This window comes from Crocuta crocuta, unplaced genomic scaffold (genome assembly GCF_008692635.1).
Source record: "Crocuta crocuta isolate KB4526 unplaced genomic scaffold, BGI_CrCroc_1.0 scaffold113, whole genome shotgun sequence".
Classification (NCBI taxonomy): Eukaryota; Metazoa; Chordata; class Mammalia; order Carnivora; family Hyaenidae; genus Crocuta; species Crocuta crocuta.
Window position 1 is genome coordinate 9,606,294 of NW_027530368.1, and position 8,363 is coordinate 9,614,656.

Here is an 8,363-nt window from a genome sequence, read left to right on the forward strand (position 1 = left end):
TTTTTTAAGGCTCGGATTGCTGGAGCGAAGGCTGCTTCACTTTTGGGTTCCGTGACCGGGTCTGCATCCAACTTGCTATAGTGTGTTTTTATGAGTTTCTCTGTTTTTAGCTTGAAAACCTCCCTCTCTACCCTCCTTTCGCCTGTGACAAGTGAATTGATTTTGAATATATGTGTGTATTAAACTTAACGTCTCACTGGCTTTTAAGTTAGAAATCTACAAGTCATCTTGGTGGTAACCGCCTATGACTGAAAGGGAGGGGGCTGCGGGGAGCCAGCTGTCCCTGGCTCTGGACTTTGTACCATTAAGACAGAGGGTGCCGTCAGAGGGCCACTGCATCTAAAGAAAATCATAAATTGTTCTTATTTTTATTCTTGGCCATCAATCATCCTACCTTTAGCAGAAGTAATAGTAATAGATTGAGAAAGGAGTGGGGTTTCGGGTTTAGTCTAAATTTCACAAAAAAGATTAGGTAGAGTTTGTCTTAGGATAACTTTTTGCTTTCAAACTGGGTAGTTTCAGGATGTTTGGGGTGGTAGAAAGTAAGTTTTCACAGGCACTGAATAGGGAAGGGCAATCAGCGGGGTGAGACAGACAGCCTCAGACTGTAGCAGTTTTTATTTGAATCGCATTGGGCAGCCTCAGTCGTGAGGAAGATAGTAAATGTTTTCAAGCTTTGTTCATGAAATACGCTTTTTGATTTCCCAATATATGTTAAGAAATGTCCATAATGTGTGTAAAGAACCTAGAAGTTGTAGTAGCCAATAGGATCCTTGAGGCCTTAAGTGTTCAAAGTAGCATTTTGTAATTAGGGACTAGTCTCTGACAGGATTGAAGTGGGCTCTTGGCTCCACTCAACCCCTGGAGGGCAGTCCACCTGAGAGTCTCTTCATTGTTGTGCTGAGGCGGGGGAAGGGGATAGTTGCTCAGCTAACCAGAAGGCATGCCTCACTCCAAGAGCTCCTCCCATTGCTCCCACTTTTTATAGCAGTCTATTCTGATTTGAGTGAGCTGGAGTGAGCTGTGAGGATGAAAATACCCATCCGAAGACCCAGCTTCTGGCGTGAGCAGGAATAGCTTGTTCATGGATCTCCGCTTTCCTGTTAACCTCATCAGTTTCTTTGTGGGGGAAAAACAGACAAATGTTAGAAAGTTTTCTTTTAGCTTCATTGATTTACTTAGAGGAATTATATGGTGACGTAAAGTTGTTTATGTTCATCAAATTTGAAGAACCCTTGAAGATAATTTTTACTTTTTTCCTCTCCTCCTAATCAAAACGTACATAACCGTGTTGCTGTCAGACTGAGAAATCTTAGGAAATGGACTTGACAGCCTTTTTTTGTTTTCTTTTCTTTCTTGACACTCAGTGTGTTCCTTGCTTTATCACAACAGGTAGGAGAGAGGACTCCCATTTTATAATACCAGCCAAGTATACAACAAGATGTCCTAAGGAACAGTTTTATTGTCAGGCAAGTGTCACAGCTTCTTAGGTAACAGCTGTGCAGGTTTGTTTCCCTTTAAGAACTAAGAGAAGGATATTAATTGAGATTTTGAAATCCTTTAGACTCTTGTTTGCTGAACTGTCCCCCTTGAAAGCTTTTTCAGTGCAAAGGTGAAATATAAATTTTACCCAGTTGTCATGTACTGAATTATCAACAATGAGCATAGAAAATAATAAAAGTGTTGATATTTTAAAACTCAAATTTGTGTAGCAACTGAGAGCTTTTTCGCATCCACTATTTTACATACTGCTCCAATGACAGAATAAAAGTACAACACTACTTGAGACAGACACATACACAAAACATAAAGATAAGTATGGAGGAGGTAAAAAATATAGACAAATGCATATAGTGTTTTTTTGTCAAGTAAAGTAGCATACTACAGATTATCAGTATGAAATTTGACTACAAGGTTACTCTCTATCAAAATATTTTACACTTTATTTTTTTAATGTTTGTTTATTTTTGAGAGAGAGAGAGAGAGAGTGTGTGTGTGTGTGTGTGTGTGTGTGTGTGTGTGAATGGGGGAGGGGCAGAGAGAGAGGGAGACAGAATCCGAAGCAGGCTCCAGGCTCTGAGCTGTCAGTACAAGCCCAACACAGGGCTCAGACCCGTGAGCCGTGAGATGACCTGAGCTAAAGTCGGACACTCAACCAACTGAGCCACCCAAGCGCCCCAATATTTTACACTTTAATTAACTAAGTGAAAGGTACAACAGAAACTTTTTGAGTTGGTTTTTTGCTGTGGTTCCTCATTAAAGAAAACTAGTAAAAGCATGGAGTTTTATTTTATATTTAATTTCTGTCAGAAAAATCAAGACCACTTTGTCAATATTATATGTAGGCTAAATACATGTAGAGATAAATTTGGTATTGAGGAGTGTGAACCTTAATTCACTTTTAGAATGTTTTAAAAACTTTGTTGCTACAGAAATTTCGTATTTAATGTTATGATCTATCCTATAGGAGATGGTTCTAGTTGCAGTAGCTTCTTGGCAAAGGACAGAAAGAGAAAGAGAGAGAGATCTCTGATTACTGAGTCCAAAGATCACGTATATGCTAAAGGCACCAGAGGGCAAGCTTCAGTTTTAAGTGAAAAATGGCCTCACAGTAAGGGTAACACCTACCTTCATAGGTCTTCCCATGAATTAATACTGGCCAGCAGAACATGGAAATCTAAGATTTGGCCACTGCATATGCATAAATCATAATTTTCTACCTGCTGCTACTATATATTACTCCAACAAATGGTAGAAACCCATAAGCTAGGACTCCTGCTTAAAAAAGTATGTGGGTATTTACTTTAGTTTTAATATTCTTGAAGGAAACAGCTACTGACCCACGCTGGCGTGTCTTTAAAAAAAATTATTGTCTCCAATGGCTAGTGCAGTTGGTATGAAAAGCAGACTTCTGCCCTCTGTGCAGATGCTGGGAAACCCTGTGAGCAGAACTGTCCCCCGGAGCGCCCATCACTCATTGTGTGGAGCAGTGTCTTTCTCCCTGAGCACTGTGTGGCAGTTCATTCTTTGTATGAATCTGTGAATGGCATATGTCAGGCCAATAAGACGACATTCCTATTCTGGGTAATAAATAGATGCCTTGTGTCACTGTTTTCTTTTTTTTCTTTTTTCTTGAAGATCATGAGACAAACAGAACATGCTTGGCTGTCTGAAAATGTTCATTGAAATACAAATAAAAATTTCAGAATAAAAACATCACAGTAGCTTTGCAGTCATGTGGCCTTTAATGGGACAAAACAAATGCTTATCATTGAAACTAAGCACTTCATATAGACAATGCAAACTCCCTTTTGGAAATCCTGCTCCCTTTGTGGTCTGAGGGCTCCAGAAGCTGGAGAGGCTCATTCGTCTCCTCTCAAGGTCTTCTGTCCCTCATCTGAACTTAATTAGAAATACCTGCCAGGATTCACTGACACACACACAACCACAGTTTGATTTATCCGTTCTAGAAACCTAGGACCACGTAAGCTGTCCAAGCTGTACTCCGTACCCGGGGCTGCTCTCTCGGTTCAGAATGGAGTGGGCCTCCGCTCGCCCGTCCGGCCTGTCCTGACACTTGCATGCTCTGTGTGGAGCGCTGGCCCTGGCTCTGAGCAGGGACGGCGGCGGGACGAGGGCTGAGTGTGGCCGGCCCGGCACCGCCCCGAGTGGAGTGAGCTATGCGGATGCGTGGGGCGGGGGCTGGAGGGAGGAGAGCGGAGGGCAGATCTGGAGCCACCGTGCGACTGCTACAGCAGGTCTGACTAGTTTCAGGTGCCCAAAGGCAGCTTTGTTTCTCTAGTGACTCCAGGTAGCAGCAGACCTGTGTGCTTAAAACGAAGTCATGTCTGAATTACTGTCTTTTTGTCTCTCTGCAAAAGCCCTGTAACTTTGCAGAGTTATTAAGTAGTTCTAAGGTTTCTGCTTTAACAATCTGCATAGGCGGTTAATTGAGGAGAAACGCCAAACCAAGCGTGTTTTTGTGTGTGTGTGTGCTTCTAGGGAGTTTCGCGTGGAATGGTGAAGGGGCAGGGATTCTGGCTCTTAAGGGCGTTTTGTGTATGTACACACGCGCACACACTCATGTACACACGCGCACACACACATGTTTACAGCGGGCTGTATGAATCTGCTGAACAAGAAGCGAAAAGAACCCCTTGGATAAGCCGTGGCTAGAAAATGACGTTCGGACGGCTCTGCCACTTGCCGCAGATCAACCTTTAGCTCCCTGCTCTCCTCTCCTGGCGGCTGCTTATCATCCCCCGGCACGCCGCAGCTCCTGGGGCTTGGAGCAGGGCCGCTGGAGCACCCCACCCTGGTGTTGAGACGTGCTGCCTGAGTTCAGCTCAGGGAATCTCAAAGTCCCAAGGTCCTCTCTACACCAGAACGGGTTTGCGTAAAATTCTCGCCACGCTGAGGAGATAATGAAGTGGCACCTGTTTTAAACCGACCCTCCCTGAGTGGTTATTCCATTTGCTAATAATATGTGATACAGATTTGCTGTCCACATTTCTCTCCGTTTTTGAGGAGGGAACCTCCTTGTGCGTGTGTATTTCCGTGTCTTCCCCGCTGTCAGAGAAGCGACCCAGCAGAGGAATTTGAGTTTTGTGGTCTGCAGCTGAACGAGAAATTTCTGGGCTGCCTTTCTGCTCATCATGAACCTGGTGATGGTCCCTTCTGAATAGTTTTTAAAACAGGCCGCTTTTTTGAAACTATTTTGTGCCAAATCCAGGAATGTAAAGTAAAATAGATTTGACCTGATGATGATTGTTAGCTGTCTGATGGTAGCTGGTTTCTAGATTCAAAATGTGGACTCCTCAAGTGGCACCTGTCTTCTTGCTTCTGAAACCCCTGAAGCTAGGCAGGATGGGTGGAATGTTAGGGGTAGCAAGTGTGGTAGACTGGAAGCAGGCTCTCCGTAGGGATCACTGGAGATCATCGAAGTATTAAGAGGTCGGTTCCTTAGAAAATAAATATGGATCATATTCAGTGTGGTACGTTGATTATTTGCATTGTCTTTGACTAAGTGACTTTGTGTTCCGTGGGTCATTAATTATCAATACGCAGAAGTCCTCCGAAAGAAATACATTTCATCTCAAAGTGGCCCCAAACGATTATTTGTAAAATCAAGGGCTGCCATATTTATAAAGTATCATTCATGGCTCTCAAGTCCAGTTTGTATCCTCATTTTCTTTTTCTACTTTGTGAATTATCCAAGTATATTATATAAAGATTAAATTGTCTTCGTAAGACCTTGTCACCAGCCTGCCTGCTTCTTAGGACTAACTAACTCATTTGGAGTATGGATGTGGCTTACGTGGGACTGAGATTTACACAGGAAAATAGTTTCCTCCCTTTCACATGTCTCTTAAGTCTATTTCTGGTATCCTATCTACCTTCGGTTTGTATCCTCTTATGTCATGTTGTAGAGATTTTTTTGAAGGAATCCAGATTTGGACCATACAGTACAATGTTTAATTTTACTCAGTAAGTAAATTAAAAAACAATAGACTGCATGTGCAGCTTAAAAGATGAAATATTTTCGATATTTGTGAGTAATATTTTATAATGTGCCTTCTCTAAAGTGATCTTTCACAGTAATAAAGCATTCTGAATTTGAACACAAAGACTAAAACCTCCCCATAATGTTTAAGAAACACTTCCATAAAAACACTTCCTGATGTGGCATACTTAGTTTTTATTTCATCCAGTGGTAAGTAGTTGGCCAACAAAATGTGGAAGGCAACCTTTTGTTTTAACTAAAGATGTAATTTCATTTTACACAGATTTATTTGAGCAAAGTATTGCTTCTTTTAGTGTGACTGTTTTATATATCTGATGGCCCTCTTAAAAACAAAACAAACCAAAAAAACAAACCTGTCACTTACTTTTGGCAGAGCACTGGTTTCTACCCTAACTAAGCCTTTTTATTCCCCCTGACATTGTTTATTAAGGGTCTCTAGTGTGAGGGGGGAAAACAAGGTATCTTTGGGGAAAAGATGCTATATAGGAGGGTTGAAACCAGAATCCCATCCAAGCAATTCTAAATACAGGAGAAAAAAATATTTTCATTGTGCACGGGAATGGGGTGGGGCAAGGCTGGTTAGCCTTTATAGGCCCATTATCGTAAGAGAAAGAAATTCAAATCTAAGAATTTTTTTCCTTAATTATGAGTCTTTAGCTTCAGCATGCTAAAGATGTTCCTAACACCAAATTAGTATGAATTACCAACATAATTTATATGATTATAATAAATTATTATAAAAAACGTTTGTATTTACAAAGTTTCAAAGGGAAACATTGGTGATAATAGTTAATTTCTTATGAACATTATTATGGAACATACAACATCATAGAGCATCAACTTGTAATTGAGTAGAAAAATATTTCAGCAAGTAGTTACACAGTAACTGGTGTCATTATCTCTCTGAGGTTTACTTTGTTACATTTTACAATTAAGTGGCTCCCCCAATATCCTTTTTGAAGTTTTCGCAAATAACTGACTGAAGCCTTATCTGTTCAGTGTGGAAATAATTTCCAGTTCTTAATAAGCCTTGTTGAAGGCTTTTCAATACTAGTAAAATTCTTAATGCTACCATTGAGACTAACTCGTGTGGTTGGGAGTCCACTGTGGTTAGGACCTCCACTGGAAATTTCAAACTGTTGGCTTCTCCAAGGTCTCGTCTTATACTTGGGTTTGTATGTGTGTTGTTGTGTGTGTTCTCACTTCAGGACTCCTCCAGGGATTTTAACCATGGTTTTTGAAACATCAGTGTCACACATACAGGCAACAGCCTTTTTCTGCATACAGTATTATTCAGTGTGAACCATAGCATAATATAATTTAGTTTGGCCTTGGCAAGCCTCTTCACTTGCCTAGCAGTGTCTTGTGTAGATTGCAATTTGGGAACAATCTCGAAATGTGTATACTTTGAGAGAGGTCTATAGGTAGAATTGCAGTGAATAATCAGACTTCAGGCGTGCCTTGTTGCTCTGCCGCGCCCCCTTGTGGCTGAACGTGATGTGCTGTCTTTCAGAGTTTGAAAGGAGTTGACCTGTACTGGGCGTGCTTCGTTTACATGGAGCATTAATAGCTGCCTTCTGTGTAAACTAACCTATCAAGTTAATAGAATAGTTCTCACTGAGGGTGTAAATAATTTATTGTGCTTATTTGATTTTTTTTTAATTTGTAGAATTTTGAACAGATGCATTGACGTGTGTGTGTGTTTAACTTTTTATTATGGAAAATTCCAAACACTCCCAAGTAAAGGGAAGAGTGTGTGCATCCCCTCATATATGTTACCCAGTTTCAGTAGTTGTCAACATTTTGTCAGTTTTGTTTCATCTACACGGGCAGTTTTCTCTTGAGGATTTTGAAGCAAATGTTGAGTATGTTTTTGTTAAACTTAAGTTCAGAAACCATATATTTGTGCTCAGTCTTTGCTTCAAGGGTGTGGTGCTTTTTTGGCCAGATCCTTAGGTAAAATAAAATAATTGCTAGCATTTCCACTGTCTTTGGAAGAAGGTGACCCGTGTCCCCAGCTTCGTAAGATTTAGCTGAATTTAAAACCTAAAATCCCCAGCTGGTGGAGGAACCAGTAAGACGGGATATTAGAAACATTTTATACTACTTAACAGTAACATTAGAAAAAGCCTGTTTTTCTTTCCAGATGTTTATTAACAAGGCCATAATATATTCCAAAGAAATATTTACTTGAAACATTCTCTCCCAGAACTTGAGTCTGTTTTGCCCACTAAATGCAGTTCGTTGTCAACCTTTAAATTTTTCCTTTTCTTTTTCCGAGAGAAAAGATGATATTTGACAAACCAACAGTGTCTGAAACAGGTCTTCCATTTAATAGAAGTATGTAAAAATCCCGAGAGGGAAAGCTAGAGTTTCTGAACTTGTGGACATTAAAAAGACATTCCCAAACAGTCAAGAGTTTTTTGAGGTTTGGTTTGGGTGGGTTTTTTTTGTTTTGTTTTTTGTTTTGTTTTGTTTTTTACCTTCCTTAGNCGCGCCGAGCTGGCTGCGTCTAGCGACTGGCTTCGTAATTACATTGCTGATTTGTTAGGGAAGGCTTTGTCTTACTTACCAATTAGCATGGATGTTACTGCAGGGACCTCGTCCTGGATGAGCTTCGGTGGTTGTTTTGTTTTGTTTTTGTTTCCGAAAAAGCTTTCCCGGCGCAGGCAGCTTTAGGGCTCGCGTTAGTAACACCCTCCCCTGTCTTCGGGGAGCCCTTCCCCGGTCTGTAAATAAGCAGCGAGGCTTTCTCCCCGTTGGAATTTTGCCCCTGCTTCCGCCATTCCCCGAGGCCAGAAGCAGTCAGCAAGGGGCCTGAAGGCAGCCTTTGGGAGGG

The 8,363-nt window shown here is 41.1% G+C and overlaps 1 protein-coding gene across 1 annotated transcript in view; it reads left to right on the top strand.

Annotated features, from left to right (window-relative positions):
- Positions 1-8,363, top strand: part of SERTAD2 (SERTA domain containing 2) — a 22,326-nt gene that overhangs the window by 724 nt on the left and 13,239 nt on the right. The window lies entirely within an intron of this gene.